Genomic DNA, 25,940 nt, shown 5'->3' with positions numbered 1-25,940 from the left:
TTTATAATTTAATTCATCACAAACCCAGATTGTCTTCTGAATTTGTTGTAGTTGCTCATGGTATTTCATTTCTGATAAAGGTGTCGTCCCCATTCTAAATTCCTTCTCTGATTTTCTTTTCTGAAGGTGTCCTGCTCTCTCTTCATCTAAAAAAGCCAAAGGGCCATTAAACCACTATGTTTTTCCTGGGATTCTTCCTTCCAAGGCCTTTCTGGAGCTGCAGGGACAGTTCCTGTATCCACAGACGGAGGGGAAAAGGTTCCTGGCATGGCAGCAGTACCAGGGAACACCATCCCTTGGCTTTCCAGTGCTGTCCTCCTTCCACTTCCACACTCCCCTTCTGACCCCCTGCCTTGGTGTAAGGCCTGAGTGCTCTGGCAGCTTGGTCACTGCCATGCTGCGTGGCAGTCCTGTGAGCGCAGGCAGGGGCAGGCAACGGGCACTCTGTGACGGTGCTGGCCTCCATCAAATGTTCTAGATTTGTGGAGACCACCTGAATGCAGCACTGCAACATGCTTCCTTGAACCGAGGTCCCCGTGCCCATTGCTCATGACGAGGGCCATCTCCGCGAGGTGCCGAGCAGGGCGCGACACCCCCGGGCTGAGGTGCTGCCAGCCTCTGGCAGGGGCAGCAGGAGGCCAGGCAGTCACTGTGCCCGCTGCAGTGCTCTGCCTCCGCACGTGCCAGGGACGGGCTCGTGCCTCTGAGCACCCCTGTGTGCGTGAGGCTGGGGTTCAACCACGGCAGCAGTGTGTGAGGCCAGCTGAGGTGGGGACACCTCCCAGGGCACCGCCGTTCCTGTGTGTGACTGCAGGAACAAAGGTCACTGTCCCAGGGAGATTCATCTCACCTGCCTTGGGCAGGCTCATTGCAAGTGCCTCTGTCTGATCACGGCACCCTTTCTGGATGGTGCCCTCAAATGTGTCCGAGCAATCAGGGAGGTTCTGGGGTCCTGGCAAAAGGCAGACATCCAGCCTTTGTTCAGGAAAAGCAAGAAGGACAATTGGGAGAAATACAGGCTGGTCATCCTCACCGTAGTGTCTGGGGAAATGACGGTGGAAATACTCCTGCAGCCAGTTCCAGGTAGTTGTGGGACATCAAAGGGATTGCTGCACCCCTACGTATTGAGGCAAGAAGGGGATGGTTTGTGCCTGCACCTTTGCAAGGGGTTTGACTTTTTCTCCTGCACTTTCTGTATAGGCAGATGGGTGACTTCTGGAGTGAAGAAATGGAGGACACTGTGGGTGGGAAGTTGGCTGGCGGCTTGTGGCTATGTCTCGAGCTAGCTCAATGGCGTCAGGGAGCGAAACCCGACCTTGGGAGAGAGACACAGTTATTCCTGTTGGAAGGAAGCCATGGGAGCAAGAGGAGAACCTTGAAGATAGGGAGTGGTCTGCAGAGCTTGTGGCCTTGTAGATAAAGGGAGTTGCTGAGCTGCTGTGTCTGTAATAAAAAAAGAGCCCAGAGTGGAAAATTGCTGAGCACAGTTACAGGCTGACACGTCAGCCCCCTGCAAAGGTATGAAAGGCTTGCTTGATTTTAATAAAGTGTCTCCGAGGTGTTTTTGAGTGTCTTCGTGCCTTCAATCCGCTCCCAGAGTCGGTGCATCATACGCCACAGGGGCTCAAGACCAAATGTCAGCAGTGGTCAAGTCCTCCTGGTGGCCACTGACTAGTGACATCTTCCAGTGCAAGCAGTTGGGCCAACTGTGTTGAATGTCTTTATTATCTCCCAGTACAAGCTGACAAAGTGGCTTTTCAGACCCTTCTGTGGATGATGCCAAAGTGGGCAGAGCCCTTGAGAGATGCCATCCAGTTCACCCTGCCTTGAGCAGGACAGCTGGACAAGGGCCTTTACAGGGGCCTCTCCCAACCTGAGATATTCTAGGAGTCATTGACTCACTTCCCTGGAGAGCTCAGTTGGGATGGGATAGCAGGGGGAAGAAGGGAAAACAGAGGCGCAGAAGCAGAGACAAAACAGGGTCCAGTAGAAACAGAGCAGTTCCCCTGAGGAATGTTCTTCCACCCAAAATAATAGGTAGGAAATCCATGAGATAAATTGGCTGAGAGAAGCTTCCCTTTATCTGCTGGGGTGCTGGGCCACGGGGAGGGTGACGGCTGAGGACGGTATCTCGTGGTCAGTTGTGTCTCAGGGACTCACATTCCAGCAGGAAGCCAATGGCTGTGACGGGGGCAGTGAGGCCAGTTCTGCCTGCGGAGGGGACAGCCCAACAGCAGCAATGTGCCTGGGAAAGGGGCGGTGAGGTCACCTCTGCCTGAAACAGCGCGTAGGGCAGCCCCTGACTCATGGCTGCGACACGTGCTGTTAAGCTCCATCTGCCCGTGTCTCGCGCAGGCCAGCAGAAGGCCCCTGGGTGGCACATGGGCTGTGAGATCCCCTCTGCCTAAGGACCTGGGCTCACTCCACCGAGGGGCTTCTTTCTTGCTTGTCACATCGCTGCTGCCTGAGAACATGGCAGCACAGCAGCAGGCACACCGCTTGCTCGTGTCTATGCGAGAAGCTGAAAGGCTCGCAGCCTTGGAAGAGCGCGGTGAGGCCATGGCATGGTCAGGGGAAAGACCACCAGGAGGGTGACGGGTCGGGATGCCCGCCTGAAGGGTGGTTTCCCAGGTGGTGGAGCTTTCCTTGGAGGTAGGGAAGAGCAGGAGGGAGAAGCACTGCCAGCCAGTGCAGCTGGGAAAGTGGAGACTGGAGGTCAGGAGGAGGAAATGTCACTCAAGGGCTTGTGCTGTGGTGGGAGACGTCGTCCAGAAGGAGTGTCAGATCAGTGCATGTGTGTGTGTTTGCAGGAACAGCGTGTGAGGGTGGGCAGACATGAGTGCATGTGTGGCAAGGGCAGGGTGAGAGCAAGGTGGGGAAGCCAGATGGGTGCCTGCAGCCTGCCGTGGAAAAGCAGCAGCCGTGGGACAGCGTAGGACAGCGTGAGATGGAAGGCAAAGGGCACCGGCAAGGCTGGAAGTCACCAAGAGAACCCAAGTGTTGTCCCCTTGCGTACGACCATTGTCTCTGCCGTACAGAGTGCAGTTTATGGCACCTGCAGTGTCCTTGGCCATCACTTCCACTCCTGTGGATCTCTTTATCACTGCCTTCCCCAGTTCAGCAGCCCCTCGCCAAGGAATAAACCACCCAGCAGAAGAGTGATACCCCGTGGGTCTCTCTGTAAGGGGTGGTTGATTCCGCCTGTATCTCCGCAGGTAAGTTGTTCACCACCGACTGTTGTCCAGTGTCTCAGTCAGTCATATCAGGAAATATCCCACCAACTTGGTGGTACATCTACCCAACCATCTTGGTGGTAACGCTTTTTGTGCTACACTGGCACATATCCAGCACCACCCAGTGCCCAGTGGAACGTTCCAGTACCTACTGCTAGTTAGTTCTGACAGCTTCATGAATCGCATTGAGCAATCACAATGTGGGTAGGGCCCCACAAAGAGCAGAGTTCCATTTTGGTGTGTCTTGGCTTCATTTTAGTAACACACTTCACACTGAGTGTCGATTCAGTATTGCCCAGGTCTGGAGGTCAGTCTCGTTCCAATGAGTGTATTTTGGTCTTAGCCACAAGTTATGCCCACTAGTCCCAAATGGGATGGGGATACCAGCTACAGGCATTCCTGCATGAGGAGATTCAGGGAAAAGGGTACAAACCCAACAATCACTCTTCTTAAAAACATTCATCGATCCTTCCACCATTTTCAAATGAGCATTCCATGTCCATGACTCCTCCTGATCCCACCCAAGCTGAGGATTTAGCATACCACATCACAGGCCAAATTCTATACATCTGTAAAACATGTTTCAACATATATCTACAAAGGAGAGGCAAGTAGCAGACTCCAGCTTCCCTGTAGACAGCCCAGTCTTATCTGGGGTCGCATTTCAGTCATTCACTTATATGCTGTCTGGCAATAATGCAAGATCCTGAACCTAGAACTTCATGATTCTGGAGGCAGTTTGAAGCATAAAGGGTTTTTTTGTTGCTTGACAGTCCATTCTGGTGATGTGCTGGTTAAACCCTGCTATGGCACGCCCATGGAGTGACTCCTTCAGGCCTGACAGCAGCGTAGGTGCTGAGCAAAATCTGGAAAGGTCCTTTCACTTCTCTTCAACGGTTCATCCAACCACGTTCTAAGATACACGCAATCTCCGGGTTGGTAGTGATGTACAGGCACATCCAGGGACAGATCTGCGCTCACAGTGACGTACCACTGGAGAGAGGACAGGACCTTTCCTAGAGACTGAACATACTCTTTTAAGCCATGTTTCCCTTCTATTATTTTGGGATTCACTGCCATTTCTGTCACCTGGCAAGGTTTACCATGTATCCTTTCCAAAGTCTCTCCTTCCGTTTACGCTGGAACCTGTATCTGTAGCAATGGTGCGGGAAAAGCATCATGACTGCTCTCTCTGAGGTTCTTGGCAGATTTTACTCATCTGTCCTTTCAGGCTTAGCTTCATTCTCTCTACTTTCCCGCTTGATTGAGGTCTCCATGGAGTGTGGAGATCCCATCTTACCCCTTCTATTTAGCTAAAAGCTGAAGGGCTCCTACTACCAAGTGTGGACCCCAACACCCAAAGAAAGTCCTATGGGTACCCCAAATCTCAGTATTATCTCTGAACTTACACTAATGATACTTCTTATTGGTGCGGCAAGGGAAAGCTTCCAGCCAGCCTGAAAAAGCATCTCTCATGACTAAAAGATACTGATACCCATTTTGCTGCAGTAACTTGGAAAAAGTCTATTTGCCAGTAATCCCCTGGGCTTTGTCAGGCCTGGGAAAGGTCTTTGGGGGTACGTGAAGATACTTCTTCAGGCATTACTCATGCTTCTTCACTCTGCTTTTTTTTTTTCACAGTCATGGTACATTTAGAAGTTGCCCTTTCAAGGCTTTTAACATCCTCTCAATTCCCCTGTTGCCTTCGCAGGCGCGCGGTGACCTGGTTCAGGAACGGCACGGTGGCCAACCCCAGGCCGCTCGGTCCATCAGCTCACAGACACCAATGTGGTGGATGGCAAAATGGTGTTTATTGATAAGTGGCGCGACAATATAGAGCTTGGGTTTACAACGTCCCTTCCGTCTGCTTACGTCATAAGCTAAACGCTATTGGCTATCCAGAGAGGGGCTCTATATTTCCGTACAGCGCGACATCTTCCGACCGCCAAGCCCTAACTACCTACATTTCTCCCCTCCCTATGGATAATTGAATCAGCTAAAATATAACAATCAAAATCTTAATTTAATTTATATTCTATGGTTTGTAAAAATATTAAAAGAATATTGTATCAACTTGACTAAAAAACATAAGGCACAGTGGTCAGGTGGAAGGTAAGGGGTAATTGATAATAGCAAGGTATGAATTAGGGTAAGCTAGAGGTAGCTAAGGGTAATACCAAATGGGACTTATAAGTTAAAGCAGTTGATGGCATTCTACCAGCATAACGTCGACTTTCTCTAGGTGGCTCTTGACAAATGACACGAGCTTATTCAGTATACAGGGTCCAAAGATCAGTGCCATGATGATCACTGCAATCGGCCCTGCCAAGGTAGATATCAGGGTGCTTGACCACGGTGAACGGGCAAACCACGATTCAAGCCACCCTTGTTGGGTTTCCCTGTCTCTCTTTCTTTTTTCTAGCCTTTCTCTAAGTTGGGCCATTGTATCTCTGACAACCCCAGTGTGATCTGCGTACACACAACATTCTTCTCCTGATGCCGCACATAACCCGCCTTGTTGTAAAAACATGAGATCCAATCCTCTACGAGTTTGTAAAACTACTTCGGACAACGACCTCAGTGACTTTTCCAAAGCGCTGATCGATTGTTCAATGCGAGCCAGATCCTCATCCACTGCAATTCTGAGGGACTGGAACTTCTGGTTCTGTTCGACTAACGAGGCTATACCTGTTCCTGCCCCTGCGGCCCCTATGGCTAGCAAGGTAGCTATAGTCAGAGCGGTGATGGGTTCTCGCTTTTGGATATGATGCGAAGCTGGAAGGGTTTGATGAGTATATACGTATTCCTCAGGATGGTATACGATTCTCAGAATAATCCTTACCTGTATACAAAATTCATGGTTTCCTTTGAGCAGTTTAAGAGATACACATGGGGTAATTCCGTATTTTGAACATATCCATTTGGTGTTTTTGACAGGAACTAGCCAATCAGCTTTCGATAGCTCTTCTGATGTGGACTCGTTCAAACACAGAGGCCTTTTTTCAAGGGGTATTTCGCCGACACATCTACCCCGCCCTGATACATGTTGCATCGTGACTCCTGGGTTGTCCTCGGAGCTCCACACACAATGTATGGGGTTGGGCCCCCTAAGGAGTTCCGGTTCATAGGGTATACCTACTGCCTCATAAAGAGGGGGCCTTATGTCATAACAAAGCCAACAGTTTGTTGTCATGGTGGGATTAGTAGAGTTCAGTATCTGATACGTTACATTCATCAGCCTCCATAGAGGAGGCAGGTCAAATTCTAAGGTATTCGGAGCTTCGGTGTTGTCGGCGGTCGCATCTTTAATATTGTTATCAGTCTTATATATAGGTGTCTGTGGGTTAAGAACCGGGTTAGGGCCAATTGCTTGGGGTGCTTGTAGCACAATCCTGATAATTTGTATCACTACCCCTGGGTCTGTATTGTCGGAGTGTATAAATACTGACCACATTGTCCCCACCCAGCCCATGTCAGCTGGGTTTTGAATTCTCAAATTTAAATGTGTACAGGTACTTTTTTTGATTGACGATTGAAGATAATAGCCACTAGGCCCAAATTTTGGAGGGTCACACCTATCTGGCCCCCACATTACGCGCAGAAATTCGTCCTCTCTTTCTGGTTTCCATCTATCACTCGTTACAATGGTCTCACATCCCCAATATCCACAAAAATAATATCCTGGATAGTTACAATAGCTTTTTCCTGAGTTTGAACTGGGACACCAATACGTCCCCCATGGCACTTTAGATCTATATTTTCCCAGTCCGGGAAATAAATCATCGACTGTAAACATAAAAGTCGGGGTACCCGCTGTTATATTCTCCTTTATCACTCGACTGCTTATGGGGTCCCGTAGGACCCACTTGAATGGCTGATGGTGATTATAATCTGATTCTGTCTTTCCTGCGATGACAAGTCCTAGAATCAAGTTCATACAAAGACATCGCATTCCCCCTTTTTGGAGGCTATTTGGTCGTTATCCGAATCTGGGTGGTGCAGGATTCCCAAGTTTAGTCAGGACAGTTGTCGACTTGTCATTTTCTCTCGTCGGTGGGATGTACGGGACACGGGGGTGTCCGATGATCTGGTCCTGCAAACAAAAACTCACAGTTTTCATTAGTTTTATTCTGAAGGTCTGGCTTGATAGACTTAAGTGGACACCACTTAATTTTGTTGTCTTTTCTGACCGCAGCATACCCTCGCCCTGTCAGAACTAATTTCCACCCTTGTTCCCACCCTCCTAGCTCATTTCTGATCATGAGCGACGGGCCTTCTTCTAGCGCTCGAGTGGCCCAGTGCTTCTGGGCAGGGCTACTCACCTCGTCTCCCCTGGGGAACTGGTTTAGTGCTACTAGGGCAGTCCGTAGTAAGCGTGCCTGGTCCCCTGAGGGAATGGCGTTGGTAAAACCCTCTGGTTTTGCTAATACCTCTAATTTAGATTTCAGACTTTGATTTGCCCGTTGGACTATGGCTTGTCCTGTGCTGTTACATGGGATGCCGTGTATTAGAGTAATACTCCATTTCGGAGCAAATGCCTGGACTGCTTTAGACACAAAATTCGGACCATTGTCCGTTTTGATCTGATTAGGGACACCAACCCACGCCATGGTTGTCAACCAATGTTGGATGGTTGCTTTAGCATCGGTCTTAAGGTGTTGTGTAGCTACAATCACCCCGCTATATGTGTCTACAGTTACTGCTAGCCATGCTCGAGGTTTTAGTAATTGACAGAGCGTAAAATCCGTCTGCCACACCTCAGAGGCTTTAAGACCTCTGGGGCTGATTCCGCTAGACCACAATGGTGCTTTTTGACAGTGGGGGCATGTAGCTACTATATGTTTCATGTCAGTGGCCAAAACCCCACATCTCTTTGCTAGCGCTTTAGCTCCGATGTGGAGGGACTCATGTAATTGGCGGGCATCTTTTAGTGTCCACAACCCTTTTACAGCGGCATCTGCTTTGTCGTTGCCGAATTGGAAGAACCCTTTGATTGGGTTATGGCTGTTGATGTGGATGACTGATATAGTGCCCTTTCGGGAAAAAAGCGCTTCTTCTAGCATCAGAGCTGTTGCGGATGTTGAAACGCCGGGCCCTGACATGGCTAAGCAAAGCTTGGCCACGAACATTGAATCAGTTACTATGTTGAGATGTATGTCGGGAACAGTCCGCACGCCAACACAACAGCTGTCGCTTCCAGCTGTTGGACTGAGATCGGAAATACAACGGAAAAAGCAAACCGCTCCTTGTCCTCCTCATGCAGAGGTATCAAGAGAAAAAAGTCTTTAATATCAAGGACAGCACAAGGTTGTCCTTCCGGTATCATGGAGTTCATGGGCAACAATGTTTGAACAGGACCCATTGGCTGGATTTTTTTTTGTTTACCTCACGCAGGTCATGGAGGAGACGAAATCCCTCACCTGCTCGTTTGGGTATTACAAAAACTGGGGTGTTCCATGGGCTAGTGGAAGGCTCTATATGACCTCGTTGTAGTTCGCGGTCAACTAAGTTGAGAAGGGCATCCTTTTGAGGCTTTGACAGGGGCCACTGCTCGACCCAGACTGGGTCGGATGATTTCCATGTCAGTCTGATGGGTGGGAGTGGGTGTGCGGCAGTGGCCCTTACTGTAAATTTGTCACCCTGGCTTTTAATAAGGCTAGGGCGTCCCTTCCCAACAGGGGTGGGACTCCTGACATGACGTATGGGAAGAGGGTAATGGTCTTCTCCGGTCCCTTTTCAGTGTGTAGCGTGATTGCTCCCAGCTGAGCACTCTTCTGAGCTCGGGTTAGTCCCCCGACTCCATCTACCATGGGGGCGTCTTCCGATTTCCAACGTGGGGGCCAGTTCGTTTCAGGGATAACTGTAACATCTGCTCCAGTGTCAATTAAAAAGGCGATGCTAATGGTGGTGTCATTCGAGGTATTATGGAGGGAACAGATCCCCCATACCACTGGCGGGTTGTCACACTTTACTGCCAGGGCCACCCAGGGGTCTCGCCCCCAAGGGGTGGTCCCTGCTGTCCCTGGGACGGAGGCCAGGTTTATGGGGTCGTTGGCTGGGCCATAAAGTTGGTTGCTTCCCTCAGGGGCAACAGGTTCGGGAGCGACTCCCCATGTCTGGGGTTGGTGTAATGGGGGCGCCTGACATTCCAAGTGGGAGAGGGCTGTGTGCGGCCAGGGGGCCCCCTGCCTTTCCCCTTTCCCTGCTTTTTAAGCCTGCATTCCTTCGCGAAGTGCCCTCTCTTTCCGCAGGCCCAACACGGTCCTTTAGATCGGTTTTGCGGGGGGAGCACCATCGGCAGGTCTCCCGACTGGGGACAATTGGTCATCACATGGCCTGGTTGGCCACATTTGAAGCATGTCATCACACTAGCCAGTGCAAGAACAGCCACTTGAATTGGGGCCAGGTGCTCCTCGCTCACAACGTGTTTAATCATGTCCACGAGACTTGACCTCGGTGGCAGTGATTGCAGGTTTCTTTGGTTTTTAGATTACACTGTTGCCGCAAACAGTCTGCGATGACTGGGCCTTTCGCCTCCGAGGGCAGGGCCGAGGAATTGACTGCTGCTTGGAGGCGATCTACAAACTGTGTAAAACTCTCACTTTCTTTTTGTTTTATTGTGGACCATGGCGATGGCTTGGCAATAACTCTAGAGGTCGTGCAAATGGCTTCTCTAGCTGCACAAGTAGTTGCCATAACTTCATGGGCCCGCAGGCCCTGGGCTTGCGCTTGGGGGGTAATCATTGTTGGGTCTGTACCCATCAACCGCTGTAGGCTGGAGCCGTGTAGCGGATGATCCACCCCGGTTACTCGGACTAATTGCCTCGCACAGTTCTCCTCCCATTCTTGTTTAAACACAATCACCCCTGCCCCAACAAAAATCAACCTACAAGTTTGTTTTATATCGAACGGGAGCAAATCATCTCCCCCAAAAAACCCATCGATGAGGGTGGAGACCATGGCAGAATTGAGTCCTTTGCCCGCGATTGCTTTAACAATCGCTTGTATATCCTTAGGGCTTAAGGGGGAATGGACCCTCTGTCCCCCGTCCGTCACTCGGACCGGGAATGCTAGTGCGTCCGATGGGGCCCAATCGGCACATGCAATTTGTATTTTTCTCCAATCTGTGAGAGGAATTTCTGTCCCCTTATGTCTTTCTTTCCCCGTGAGTGGTGATATTTTGGTCTTTGTACTTGCCAGACAAGTCTGCCACGCAGAGTCTGAGCCGGAGTCAGAGCCCGACTGACTGCTCACTTCCGGGTGCTGGTGGTATGTGGTCGGGCTTCGGCCCCTCCCTTGCCTTGCGTAATCGGGCGGTTCTTTCCCTTTCTGCCCGCCCCGCCTTCCGCTTGGGGCGGCGCCTTCCTTATAAGGGCAGTTTTGGGGAGGGTCATTCTGATTGGCTTTCTGCCCCTCGCTGGTGCTCTTTTCCCTTTTTTGGTCGTGCCAATCACTCTTTTCCTTCCCATTCCCCTCCCCCTCCCTTAGGTGTGCGCCTGTTAACTCTAGCGCTCCCTCCCTGCTCCCGCCGGGGGCGGTCTCGCCCCGCCCTTCCCCTTGCTGCTCGGCGCCATCTTGGGGCGCACAGGGCGGTGGTTCACTCCGTGCAGTTTCGGCCTTGGCTTTCGCCTCAGCGCCCCTGGCCTCTGCAGCCAGCTTGCCCCAAAAGGAGTTCGCTGAGGATTCTGTGGGCAAGCTGAAGATGTTAGAGTCTTTTGGACGCTGAGTGGGCGCGCCACCTTTCTGTCGGCTTTGAGGGTCGGCGCAACCCTCCTCAACCGGGGGGTGTGAGGTTTGGCTAGTCGCCCCATTTCCCACCCGCGGGGTGGTTAACAGACAATCCCTTGCAGCTTTCCAGGTCTCCTGCTCGTTTCTAACTTTTTGGAGAGCCTGGACGACTTTCCCTCATGCTTTCAGATTTTTCCCATTACCAGTAGACATCGTTTCATCACATAAAGCATGGGAGCATTTGTCCCACACATCTGGGTGGAGTATATCCACCGGCTGGTCAATGACCCCGAGCTCTAAAAGTCTCGCAACTGCGAGAGTAAAATCTTTGGGCTTACAAGCAATACCCTGCAGGAGCGGGCTGGAAACTAGGACCATGCGTGGCAATCAGTTAGCTGAGGGGAATGTGCTCGAGCTTGCCTAGACAACAATTAACATGATGAGCATGTTTACAGAGCACAGTGGAGTGGGAGATAGATGGCGCCAAGGAAAGATAACACCTTGCTGTTAATTGATGGTAGTTAACCACCAATCAGGGAATTCCTAGTATGCAAGGTTTAGCTTCAAGAAGCAAATGTTTAAAATGTGCAGCTTCTGAAAGTGTATAAAAACTCGTGCTTCTGTACAATAAATTGACAGTTGCTTGCATCAAGCTGCGCCCCGTCTCTTCATTCACCGCAAATTGGTGACCCCGACGTGATGCGTTTAAGGATCTAACGTGAAGGGCTCTCGAATCGCCTCTCTGAGCGACATGCAGCGAATCCCACAGAACTTTGAATGATCTGCTGAAAGGAAGCAGGAGCCGGACAGAAATCCCTCCGGAGTTGAGAGGTGAGCTGTGGGAAATCCGTAATGGGGAATCAGGCTTCGTCCCCAGAAAGAGACGTATATGGACTCACGAAGGGTCTTCTAGTCAGATCAGGGAGTCCGTGCCTCAGTCTCCTCAAATGGTGACCCCTATGGTGGTGTTCCGAAGCCTTGGAAGAATAAGGACGGAACTGGTCAATAAAAAAGACAGCTCGTGGAAGAGGGCTGCGTTCCGGAGGAGATGGCTTGGCTGAACGATCGTCTGGCTGGCTGGACCAGGCGGACAACCTAAACCCCGAGGATAACACCTGTATTCATCGAGACAGGTGAGCAGCCAAGAAACTTTAGAGACTTTGAAAGAAAGAAAGTGTGTTGTATGATGCTGCCGCGGAGGGGAACTCCGTGTCAGGAATGCATTTAGCATCTTGGTGGCAAATACTGACTATTCTTTCCCAAGTGTGGACTAATTCTACTAACGGTGCTAAACCAGAGGAAGCTGTAAATTCCACCGACAGCGCGACCCTTCTCAAGACACCGTCAACGATGGCGATTCTGTCCATGCCTCCTCTGCCCCCAAAGCTTCTGTCACTGATTGCAGCGACCCTCACAACACAGGAGCAAGCACGGGAACAGGACAACTTGGACAATGATTCCATTGACACTGATAAACCTTTTGATCCAGATCCTACAGATCTGGAAAAGGAGCTAGACCTTTCCCCCACCCCCTTGTCTCTCCTGATGCATTGATTGTATTTTTGGGGAGGGTGAAAGGGAGTCTGAGGGATTGGTGGCAGGAATGCAAGTGGGAAACACTTCAGTGATGGGGTTTGGGAGTCGCTATGGCATGTTCAGTATTTTGTCAGCCAAATCAACCTGCAGAGTGGCAGCCTGTGCAATATGAGGCTGTTAAAGAGTTAAGCAAAGCAGTGCGGGAAGGGAGGATTCATAATACATTTGCTATGTTCCTTCTTGAAGTGATGGCAGAGCCTTATACACTCACACTGCATGATTGGAAGTTATTGCTTTGTATGGTACTAACTGGTACAGTATAATATGTGGTTATTTGATTTTTGTGAGCTATGTATAGTGGCCTTGATTGAAAACCTTAATCGGGGAATTGCTGTTAACTATGAGCAGTTGGCTGGAGAAAATCAGTTGTGCCGATTCTGTGACTCAGGCAAGGTATCCCAGGGACAACTGTCTGCAAATGAATGAGATGGCTATTAAAGCAGTCAGGATGCGGGAGTCTTGCCACAGTCTTGCAGGGTCCTAGAGAGTCACTAACTGTAATACTAACTTTATTGATTGGCTTCAGAATATTTTGAAACAAGTCGAACATCAGGAAGCTCAAGGGTTGCTTTTAAAACAACTAGCTGTGATAATGTCAATGAAAATTGTAAATGGGCAACTTTCACAATCGCAACCCCAACATGTGTCAAATGATTGTAACGCAGAACTCACAGCAGACTGTAATTCTCAGGCTGAGTTCTGGAATGCAGCATAACAGATTTTTGCTTCTCTAATCTCTTCTGTAAGAATAGTACACGCTCTTAACTTGCTTAGTAAATTAGGCTGCTAGCTTGCTAAACAAAGTAATACTACAAATACTATTATTTTTTTTCTGGCTTATTAACAGATGTTGATACTGTCCATCATATGTTGCTACAGAACCGAGTTGCTATTGATTTTTATTATTAGCACAGGGACACAAGTCTGAAGGCTTTGATAGGATGTGTTAGGTGAATCTGAGTGACCACTGTGAATTAATTTACAAAAGTATACAAAACTCAAAAGCCTTAAAACAAAGATCTGCAGCAGAGCCAGGGGCGGGATGCCTTTGGTCTCTTCTCACGGCTGGGAAACTTTGGGCCATGACTCAAAAGTATTACAGGATTTATTATAATTATCTTTAACCACCTTATTGATGTTTGCCTTATGTCTCCCATACTTTTTTTTTTTTTCTGTATTCAGTGTTTAGTCGATTGTAACATAAAGCAGGTCATGGTCACCCAGCTACACACACCCTTTGCCTCCTTGCAATCAACAAGCAAAAAAGGGGAGGATAGAGAATGTCTGAAGAGAGATATAGGAGAGGAAACTGGAGAATTATTTGACCTAACAAGAGATGAGAGAACAGCTAGGTATTGTGAAGGAGAATAGTAAGATAAACATGGTTATCTAGTGTTTCATAGGTGTCTGCATGCTTGTAGAGATATATAGCTATGTAACTACATGAATGATTTCTGCCCTGAGCCTGGTGGAGCATACAGCTGCGGTTTGTGTCCGGGCTCAGAGATGTAAATAGGGGCTTCTATGTTATGGTAAAAGTGTTTCTCTTTGCATAAAAAAGAGAGGGAATGAAGGGAATGACCCCAGAGGTATGTTCAGAGAAGGCATGCTATGTTTCGAACTTTTTGACTAAAGCAGTTCTTGTTTGGTGTGCCCTTCCACCTATGTATAATGTTAATCCAAAAGAAGATGATATTGAATGTCGATAATTGTCTTTCTGTAGATGCTAATGTAGTAGGAGGCTATGATGGGAACGTGTTGCAGTGGTTCTTCTCTTATCCGGAGTAACAGCAGGGAAAGCATTAAAGAGTTAAGTCACCTTGTTTTGTAGGTAGTTAAGAATGTGAGTCAAAATTGCCACTGCTTTTTGTTGTTGGCTCAAGGACATGGCTGTGAGGATTTTGATGGTATGTGCTGAATGGATTTTAGGCGCCCCATTGCAGCAACATGTTATCAAAATCTGAGAAAATTTCAGCCTTTTGTGGCATTCATTCAATCAATTGGCAGTATTGTTTGTTTGCTATTACCTTGGTTGCTGTCATGTTTGCAAGGGCCCTGCAGAACATGGCAAACCTGGTACTAGCTGTTCAAAAACAAAAAGGGAAAATTGTAAAAGTGAATGGAACAGAGACAGTGGGTTATTTTGACATTGATAATATGTCTCAGTTGGTTTTTTATTTGTTCTATTACTTATACCTTGTTTTTACTCGTTCGGTTTCAAAGGTTCTTTTTGTGCAACAGGAAGGGGGAGATGCAGGAGCGGGCTGGAAACTAGGACCATGCGTGGCAATCAGTTAGCTGAGGGGAATGTGCTCGAGCTTGCCTAGACAACAATTAACATGATGAGGCATGTTTGCAGAGTACAGGGGAGTGGGAGACGGATGGCACCAAGGATGGCGCCAAGGAAAGGTAACAGCTTGCTGTTAATTGCTGGTAGTTAACCACCAATCAGGGATTGCCTAGTATGCAATGCTTAGCTTCAAGAACCAATCTGTTTAAAACGTGCAGCTTCTGAAAGAGTATAAAAACTCGTGCTTCTGTACAATAAATCGACATTTGCTTGCATCAAGCTGCGTCCCGTCTCTTCATTCGCCGCAATACCCCACTGCTTATGCAGCTGTACTACGACCTTCACAAGAGCTTCCATCCTCTTGGTTGGTCCGGGAGCGTCCTCCCTGCCGGGCTGGTCCTGCCGCTCCGGCCGCCGTTTACCCAATTCCAGGTGAATGTTCCCGGGTTTCGGCACCACTTGTTGCCTTCGCAGGCGCGCGGTGACCTGGCTCTGGAACGGCACAGCGGCCGACCACTGGCCGCGCGGTCCATCAGCTCACAGACACCAATGTGGTGGATGGCAAATGGCGTTCATTGCTGAGCGGCGCGGCACTATATAGCCTAGGTTTACAGTGTCACTTCCGTCTGCTTACATCATAAGCTACAAGCTGTTGGCTACCTGGAGGGGGGCCCTGTGTGTCCGTACACCGCGACATCTTCCGGCCGCCAGGCCCTACCTAGCAACACACGTGTCTGCCAATACCAGGAGGAGGAACTGGGTGATGGAGCTGCTGTTGGACATCTGCTGCCTCCAACCATAGGGTCCTGTTCATGAAGAAAACATAGTGACAAGTCAGGCAAGACTTCTGTGAGCCAAGTGAAAGCCCTTTCTCCTAGATGCTCCCCCGGTGCCCCCTGTCCCCGCCTCTGCCGTTCCGAGGAGAGCTCCCTTCCGAGCCGTGGCTGGAGCTGTGCTGAGTGCTGGCCGAGTGTGCTGTGAGGAGCAGGGGCTGTGCCCGCTGGCTGCCCAGCAGTGAGCCCTGCTCTGCAGCAGGGGCTTCATGGGAACCCTGGGGGCAGGGGCCAGTCCTGGCCTTGCCCTGGCTCAGCCCAAACTGCTCCCCGTGCAGAAGGGCCTGTCAGCCCTGTGGCTCAGCACCACACTGCTATCCAAGGACACCCAGGGCTCACTGTGTGCCCTGGAAGCAGCACAGACCTTGGGTGGACACCCAAAACAGATAGTCAAGGGTCCTGATCATGGAAAGCTCGAGACAGAGCGTCAGCTCCTCCCCCAGCCTCACAGATTGCATTGCCCACAGCATCATCAGTTAGGGGAAAGCTGGGACACCTCCATGCTGAGGACATGTCTGCACAGGAGGACCCACAAGGTCTGCGCCTGAGCCTGCACCTGAAACTCCTATTGCCAGAGAGCCTCTCTGCAATGCCACTAGCATCTGAGCAAGGCCAGGAGAGAGACAAAGGGACACTCGGGAACTCCTTCCCCTTGCCCAGCCCGGCACACCACCTCCTACACAGCAGCAGTGCAGGACAGTCACCCTCAGGCTCTGCTCAGAGAGAAATGGCACCGTGGCAGCAGGAGAGATGCACTTCATCCCTTCTGCTGCTCGGCTGGACCAGGAGCTGTTGAAACACATGAAACCAACGGTCTAAAGGCTGTGCTGGGTGGGAGAGGAGAGCAGAGGTGCGTTGCTCAGGGAAGGCACCTGCACGGCAGACCATGGCCAGGAGGTGCCCCTATCTGCCCTGCATCAGGGTTCCCCTCAGCATCTCCCCCCCTCCCTGCCCAGGACTCTGCTGCCTGCAGCTGTCCCTGCCAGCAGCTCTTTCTCTGGCCCCAGGGCCCTTCCCTGCCAGCGCTCACAGAGCCCAGCTCAGCCCTGTGGATAACTGGCTAGCTGAAAAAAGGTCTCATAGACATAGTCCAGCTGGCTGGACAAAAATGCACATCGCTCTCAGCTTAAATGAAGTAAAGCAAAATACACTGTCTTTGGCTGTTTTTGTTACACAATAACAGGAAGATTTTGGTGGGAAAAGAATGTTGCAGGTGGGAACAGAAAACGACAGAAGAGAAACTAGGGGCGGGCTTGGTATTTAGGCAACTAACCAATAATGAGCTTAACTTTTGTAATATGTATGAGCTAATTATAACAAGATATAAAAGGTGATTGTCGGGGACAATAAACGAAGTCTGCTGATCACTCATATTGAGTGACTGTGTCTTCCCTCTGTCGTGACAAATGGGACCCTAGAGAACAGGGACCCTAGAGAGGACTGAACCTGCGAGCCATGGTTTGACGGAGTTTCGGGTACCGGTCCTGAAAGCAGCGCAGGAGGCGGAAGGGCACAGTCCCCGCGCCCGGGAGCACCTACAGAGGGTTCCGCCGGCCACGCGTCGCCGAAGTCTTGCAAAGGCTGCAACAGCACTGACGAAGGTATGGAGAGACAAGCGACGTATGATTTGCTCATACGCTTTTTAGAAAAGCGGAGTGTTTGGGACATAGATTGTAAAAAGGAATTACTTGGGTTATTAGCGTATGGGATAGCATCCGGGACCCCCGCAGCAGCGGCGAGCGGCGGCGCGAGGCCCGGCAGGCCCCTTCCCGGCCACGGTTTCTCTCCAAGGCGGCACCCCCCCCCCCCTCCGATCCGATGCAAGCGGCCAAGCGAGCTAACATCTGGCTGCCCCCAGAGGTCAATCGGATCCTTTATATTCGGAACCTGCCGTATAAAATCACAGCAGAGGAAATGTATGATATATTTGGGAAATACGGACCTATTCGACAACTCAGAGTTGGAAATACTCCTGAAACAAGTGGAACAGCTTAAGCTTCTCAAGGAAAAATATGGACTTGATTAGAAACCCACACAAAAAAAAAAAAAAAAAAGTTCTTCAGATGTCACCTACAAGAAATGGGTTTCTGCTTTGAACTAGCAAACATCTCTGTGTTTAAAAAGAAGCCTTTTGGCCTTGATGGAGATAATTTATTCTGTATTCTGTATTTATGCTGTATTCTGAATGTGGAAATTGGTTGGGACTAGGAGGCTGGCTTAAAGGCATTTTGCCAACGGGATTATTATTTTTGATCATTATTGTAATAATAGTTTTTTGATCAAAACCAGCCCAAATTATTTGTAAGCATTAGGCATATCTGAAGAGAATGCCTTTATTTGAATCAGCAGTTAAGGTGTAGTTTAGTCTGATGCTGTGGTTTTATCTGCTTCTGGTGAATTTTTGAAGTGATGAAATCAGAGATACAAGGTATACTAAGAGTTAGGAGGTAATAAGGTAATAATCTAAGTAAGGGTGCTGTCTTTTATATCTACAAGTGCAATCTGCTTTTACGTAGCAGAGAGAAACTTGAACAATAAGGTTGCTTGAGCGAGATGTGCATGTGACAACTTGGGAAAAGGGATATCACAACTGGAGTGCAACAGTGTTTCTATGTCTGGCAGAGTGAAATCTTTCAAGACCTGAGTTTAGAGAGTCTAAAATAAATTGTTAGTATTCAGAAAACCCATCTTAAGCCTCTTTTGCTTCCATAGTGTTATGGAAGTCAACTGCTATTGTAGAGAATTAATGATTTTTTAATACATATTAACAAATACTACTGTTTTAACTTGAGGCAGTTGAGTGAGAAATACTCACGTGTAGCATTTGAGGGAATGTCAGCATAAATCACACTTAGAGTAAGACTGCATTTTTAATTACTGTACTCGTTAAGATTCGATGATGCCATAAGGCTAAGGCCTTTTATCACAGATTGGTTCTGAACTAAAAGGTGTGTGCACATGTAGATATGCACATTTGTGTTATTTTCCTTAATTGGCTACAAAATAATATAATTAGGTTGGAGACTAGATCTTGGGAATTTGTCTATTCTACTGTTTGTTAAGGAACGTGCACAACACACAGCACCCATGTAGGCTTGGCTTGTGGCATAGTTGTCAAATTTAGCATACACACTCAGACAGATAAGCAACGTACTCTTCTTGTGTGTATCACCTACAAGCCATTATGGCTTAGTGTGTAAATCTGTATGTAAGTATTGAAAAATCCACTTATGAATGTATATAGCTTAGAACTAATTTTTTCCCTTTGTTAATTCTTTGATATCAATGAGGTATTCTTCAGAAAATATATGGACTGGCTGGTTGCATAAGGGCAGTTGTTATTTGGACAGAAAATTGTTAATGGTCAGGGATTTTCCACTAAAATATTTGCAAATATTCCTAGTCAAACATCAGTTTGGTTTCTTTTTGGGTTTTGAGCTTGCATTAGTCCATGTTCAGAACTTTAAAATTGCCTTTGAATTTTTTAAACTTTTTATATCACTGGAACAGAAAGAGCATCTAAATTAAAGCTTCAAGCTAACTTTATTTTTCAAGTATTTCTGGAATTATACTTCTGAACTGAGATTTTATAATTGATTTTATAATTGATGACTGTTGAAACTTACTTAAAGCGCTCTTTGTAGTTAACCAATGAGGGATTGCCTAGTATGTAATGTGTAGTTTAAAGAACCAATCTGTTTAAAGCGCGCGGCCTCTGATAACGTACATGAACTTGTGATTGTATACAATAAATCGACATATGCTTGCATCAAGCAGCGTCCCATCTCTCATCGCGGCAATTTGGTGACCCCGACGTGATGGGTTTATGAGCCGCCAGGCTGAGCAGCAGGTCACGAGTCAACGTTGAATGAGCTGCTGAAAGGAAGCAGGAACTGAAAAAAAATGTCCCTCTGGAATTTAGAGGTGAGTTGTGGGAAACATGGGGAATGAGGCGTCTTCCCCCAAAAGAGATTATCTGAGCTTATGAAAGCTCTCCTTAATAAGCATGAAAAGAATATTCCTGGGCATGATCTCAAGGCAATCCTTAGATGGGTACAGGTAAAATTACCCACTGGGACTGCATCTAATATTTTTTACGCGAGAGTTTTGGGATGATGTGGGGGTAAAACGATGGGATGCGGCTACATCGGGGGATGCCAAAGCGCAGTGCATGCTCCCATGGTGGAAAAGCATTTTTGAGATTTTGAAAGCACAGGAAAAAAATCACAGAGAAAAAGCCGGGAGGGGAAGGAAACTCTCCTACAGTAACTCCATTACCGCTGCAGAACCTGAAACCCCCCAACCCCTTGAAGGTTTTTGCCACAGGTTACCCCCCACAGGAAGACCCCTTTGATCCGGGGCCGGTGGACCCTGAAAAAGAGCCAGATTTATATCCCCCCAACCCACACAATGGGCTAGCATAAGACGTCAAGCCTTGAAAGAAGGAGACCTGGGCATTGCTAAAACAACAGTGGCCCCTGTGCTTTTTCAGGGTCGGGGGCCACAGCTGGAGGCCTTGTCTTTTCCGGTAATTAAGAACTGCGTCACACCGTTACCGAGCACGGGCTTTCCTCTCCTTATTCTGCAAGTCTGTTCTCTTCTGTATTTGATACATACGTTTTGACTCCTCATGATCGTAAGTCTCTAGTGCAGCTGTTATTAGCTCCGACTCAATACGCGCTATGGGACTCACATTGGAGGGGGGGGCTTCAGGCACTCCTCCTCACCTATGTGGGTCACGGCAATGCCGCTATGGCCGTGCTGACCATACAACACCTTACTGGTACAGGTCGGCACTCTGACCCGGCAGCCCAAGCTCCGGACATCCATCAGGAGGCTCTCGAAGCAGTCCGTGAGGAAGCAAAAAAGGCTCTTCTTAAAATCCCTGACTCACAAAAGCCGCAGAAAGCTTTTATAAGTGTTACTCACGGACCCCGTGAGTCCTATATGGAATTTATTGACAGACTAAAAAATGCTTTAGCGCGTCAGGTGGATAACACGGAAGCGCGGGAAATATTGTTATTGAAATTGGCTGTGGAAAATGCTAATGCAAATTGCAAAAAACTGTCGCAATCTCTCCCTCATCCAAACCCCACATTGACTGAAATAATAGAAGCATGCAATAGAATCAGCACTGTGGATCACAAATTTGAGGTTATGGATGCTGCCTTTGCAGCTGTATGTGGTCTGTCAGTAGTTTGTTACGGCTGTGGCAAACCAGGTCACTTAAGAAAGGATTGCCTGGCTATGAATAAAGGAGCTAAACACCAGACCCCTGGGTACTGCCCTGTAGGCCGAAAAGGGCATCATCATGCTAATCAATGTCATTCTAAGAATGATTTCCAAGGTCAACAAAAAGAGGGAAACCGATCGCAGAGCGTGGGGCAGCGACGCGTGCAGATACAAGTGCCGCAGCCGACATTCCAACCCCAACGGAGAGAAGCAACAGCACCTCGAGTCTTCGTCCAGCAGCAACCGGTAGCACCGGATTGGACCTAGCAACCTCCCACACAGTAATGTTACTCGATCCCTCGGTTCACTTATTGTCCACAGATTTCTCGGGACCCGTTTTTAGGCGGGGCTATTGAAATGCGCGATACCCTAAAATTGACATGGAAAGTAGATACCCCTATTTGGGTAGATCAATGGCCCCTACCACTGGAAAAGCTTTGCGCCCTCCAGAAACTAGTTATGGAACAGCTAACAAAAGGGCATATTTTGCCTTCCACTGCCCGTGGAGCTCACCTCTTTTTGTTATAAAGAAACAAACTGGCAAGTGGCACTTGCTCCACGAACTCAGAAAAAATTAATGATGCTATGGAAGACATGGGAGCCCTCCAACCAGGACTCCCGTCCCCCACTATGATTCCTCGACATTGGCATTTGACCGTTATTGATCTCAAAGACTGTTTTTTTAATATCCCACTCCACCCAGATGATGATCCTAAATTTGCCTTTTCAGTCCCTAGCATCAACGTGCAAACCCCATTGCTAAGATGCCAGTGGGCTGTGCTGCCACAAGGAATGAAGAACAGTGCCACAATCTGCCAGTGGTGTACCATCATATGGACGACATCCCAGTGGCCGCACAACATCACGAGGTCATGAAGGAAGCTGTAGCCCTTGTCACAGCTGCTGTTAATTCAGTAGGCCTCTGTATTGTGCCAGAAAAAATTCAAAAAATACCCCCATGGAAGTACTTAGGATGGCATATAAGGACTCAGACTATAGTTCCCCAGCCTTTACAGATACAGACAGACATAAAAAACTTGCATGACGTACAGAAATTGCTGGGAACAATTAATTGGGTCTGGCTGGGGTTGAGAATTTCTAATGAAGACCTAACTCCTTTATTTGAACTGCTTAAAGGGAATACCGACTTGTGTTCCCCCCGCAGTCTTGGTCTTGAAGCCATTGAGTCTTTGCTAAAGGTTGCTACTGCAATCACTCACAGACAAGTACATCGCTGGGCTCCTGAATCACCTTTTCATTTGATTATTTTGAATCCCACTCGACAGCCTCATGCGTTAATATTTCAATGGGATTCTCAGAAATCAGACCCTCTGTTGCTTATCGAATGGGTTTTTTTTTATCAAATCAACCTACAAAAACTATTTCAACACAGCATGAGATGTTTGCTTTACTGGTAATTAAAGCCAGACAACGCTTGTTAACGCTATCAGGAGTAGATTTCGCTCGTATCTGTTTACCTGTGACAAGCACGTATTTACAATGGCTTTATCAGCAGTCAGACGCCTTTGTTATGGCATTGGCGGACTATAGAGGTCAACTCACATCCCACCTACCTTCGCATAAGCTGCTTAATATTGACTTTCACTTAATATCCAAGCCAAAAAGGAGCAATCAGCCATTACAAGCTTGTACTGTGTTTACAGACGGGTCTGGAAAATCGCACAAATCAGTCATTTTATGGTGGGATGACCAGCGTGGCTGATGGGGCTCGGACATAGAAACTGTTTCTGGTTCTCCTCAGATAGTGGAACTGGCTGCAGTTGTTCGAGTTTTTCGAAGGTGGTCCACACCGCTTAATCTTGTTACGGATTCAGCTTATGTTGCAGGGATTGTAGAACAAGCTGAAGCATCTGTGCTACATGATGTCTCACATTCTGAACTCTTTGCCTTATCACAAGAGCTTGTCTTTCTCTTAGACTCTCGCCCTCACCCCTATTTTGTTATGCATGTCAGGGCACATACCTCTTTACCTGGCTTTATTGCAGAAGGGAATCGACGAGCTGATATGCTCACTTTACCAGTACGAGTCCTACCAAATCGCCCAGCACAGGCTAAACTAAGCCATTCTTTCTTTCACCAGAATGCTGGAGGTCTCAAACGGCAGTTTGGGCTCACCTCCCAACAAGCGTCCAATATCATCACCGTCTGTCCTGACTGTCAAAGGCATTCTTTTGGTCCATAGCAGGAGGGGTTAATCCTAGAGGACTACAGAGCTTACAACTATGGCAAATGGACGTTACACATTATCCAGAGTTTGGTAAATTAACTATGCCCATTCCTCTATTGACACCTTTTCAGGTGCTCTCTTTTCTTCTTGTCACACAGGAGAGAAAGCTCGTGATGTCCGCAAGCATTTGATGCATGCTATTGCCACCTTGGGCATACCCTCCCAAATAAAAACGGACAACAGTCCCGCATATATCTCAGCTGCAAGAAAGGACTTTCTTGACTCATGGGGCATAACTCACATTACCGGTACTCCTCATTCCCCTACAGGCCAATCTTTGATTGAACGCTCTCATCAGTCTTTGAAACGCTTACTACAACAACAAAAAGGGGGAATGGGGACTGCAACCCCTGAGGAACGACTAAAGAAAGCTCTGTGTGTTTTCAGTTTTTTGAATTGTTCTTTAATAGATAATAATCCTCCGATAGTTGGGCATTTTAATGCGAATGCTTCACTTGAGGCATGAATTCAACCTCCGGTGTTGGTCCGTGATCCAGAAACAGGTAAGATTATGGGACCATATCCTCTTGTGACATGGGGAAGAGGTTATGCTTGTGTTTCCACAGAAAAATGCCCCGGGTGGATTCTGGTGAAGAACATACGACCCTTCCATGAATCCCTACCACAATCAATGGGTGAGGACTCCAATCATCCTCCGGATCATCCCCTGGATCATCACCTCGATCAACAAGCTTCTGAACCTTCTGGGATCACGAATAACTGAAGAAGCAGTATAAATTGAACGCTGTGGACTGAAAATGACTAAATGAATCAACGTAGAGAAGTATCAGTCACGGGAATTTCATGTACTGTATGCGGGCACCGTAAGCCTTGGGTCTTATGTGTGTGATCTACCTGTAAAAAGGAATCGTGGTGTAGAGTAGTATTAGCCAAACGATGGTGTGAAGGCTGTCTTGTTAATGGAATGAATACTGTTAAAATTCTGCTGACTTCAGGTCACGAGTCAGCAGAAGAACAAAGATATTGGGAATATTCCCGGGACTGGACCCTATCTGTATATAAACAAGCAGAAAGAGTCCTGGTCTGCGGTTTTGAGTGCAGTAAGACTATCCTGGTGCCTGCTCTTTGGACTGTTCTTAAACAGGACTGGGAGCAGGCTAAAGAAAAATGTGAAAAACGATTTGCATGGAAGCTAAGGGCAGGCCAGAAACAATTTTTGAAATAGTGCTTATCTTCATGGTGACAGTAGGGATTGTGCAAGCCTACCCATTTCTTCCTGCACTTCCTAAGGTTAATGTATGGGTTACATTGGCAAATGTGACCAGACAAGACACTTGGTGTCTTGCCACTGCTTCACCTAATAACCCCTTTTCCACATGCCTCGTGGGCCTACCGCTAGATGAGTGGCCGGTACCTACACATTTAGAAGCAATTTTTCCAAACCGGTCACAAAATCTGACAGAGAATTGGGACATATGGGTCCCCTGTCTCCCACAGGCTACCCTAGAACCACAAGAGATTGAGCTTCTTGGATCAGTGAAAATGGGTATTTGTGTGAAGTTGAACTATACAGGGAAAAATCAGTCCAAAGCATGGGATGTCTCTCCTGCCCATCCCGTTTTTAAGAATGCTAGTGTTTGGTGTAATTACACGGCAACAAACTTGTCCAAGTCTAGCAATGCCCCCTTGTCATTACCATCGGGAGTATTTTTTATTTGTGGGGACAGAGCGTGGCCCATCATCCCTTCTCATAATAGGAGGTCCACGTAGCCTCGGCCGCCTTTCTGTCCTGACTCCTAATACATCTCTGATTTTACAGCACCGTCTCTCTCATAGGGCAAAGTGTAGCATTCATGCATATGCACCCGATTGTGAAGACCACGTGGAGTTTTGGTCTTTTAGTCAACGCTTTGCTGCCTCCCTTTTTATACCTGGAGCGGCCGCTGGAAAAGCATTAGCAACTTTAGATAAGCTTGGCTGCTGGCTTGCTCAACAAGGGCATGCTACTAGCAATGTATTGTCTGGTCTTTTATTAGATGTAGACAGTGTTCGCCATGCTTCATTGCAAAATAGGGCCACTATAGATTTTTTGCTTTTAGCGCAAGGACACGGCTGTGAGGATTTTGATGGCATGTGCTGCATGAATCTCTCTGACCACTCGGAATCGGTTCATGCCAGCATTTCAACAACTTAAAGCTGGAGTCTTTAAACTTTCACAAGACCACAGCTGGGATTGGTTGGATAAACTTTTTGGAGGATGGGGACTGTCGGGATGGTTAAGAAGTTTAGTGAAGACGATTGTTTATGCCTTAGCCGTTTGTGTCTTCTTGTTACTCTTTTTCCCCTGTTTGTTGCGGTGTCTACAAAAGTGGATAACACAGTCTATGAAGAAAGTTCTTTTTGTGCAACAGGAAGGGGGAGATGTGGGACAGGGCCTGAGAGGCAAGTCTCCAAGTACGGTCCAGCTGATAAGCGGGGATGTGCTGGAGCTTGTGGGCCATCAACCTTGGGAGGACGGCCATAAAACCTTGGCAGGATGGCTACAAACCTCGGGAGGACAAGGCATGTGAATAGGTAACAACTGACAGGAGGAGTCAGGCTGAGTAAAGATAAGGGAATGAGGAACAGATGTCCCGAAAGAAAAGTAACAACTTTGTGCTGATTGATGACTGTTGAAACTTACTTAAAGCGCTCTTTGTTTGTAGTTAACCAATGAGGGATTGCCTAGTATGTAATGTGTAGTTTAAAGAACCAATCTGTTTAAAGCGCGCGGCCTCTGATAACATATATAAACTTGTGATTGTATACAAGAAATCGAC

General features: G+C 48.0%; 2 long non-coding RNA genes across 2 annotated transcripts in view; one reads left to right on the top strand and one right to left on the bottom strand.

Moving 5' to 3' along the window:
* LOC308057213 overlaps positions 1-25,940 on the top strand; it is a 183,746-nt gene that overhangs the window by 97,275 nt on the left and 60,531 nt on the right. The window lies entirely within an intron of this gene.
* LOC308057220 overlaps positions 1-25,940 on the bottom strand; it is a 74,683-nt gene that overhangs the window by 19,173 nt on the left and 29,570 nt on the right. The window lies entirely within an intron of this gene.

Source organism: Falco punctatus (genome assembly GCF_963210335.1).
Source record: "Falco punctatus genome assembly, contig: scaffold_40, whole genome shotgun sequence".
In the NCBI taxonomy this organism is placed as follows: domain Eukaryota; kingdom Metazoa; phylum Chordata; class Aves; order Falconiformes; family Falconidae; genus Falco; species Falco punctatus.
Note: the sequence above shows the minus strand (reverse complement) of the source record. Positions and strands in the feature narration are given on the sequence as shown.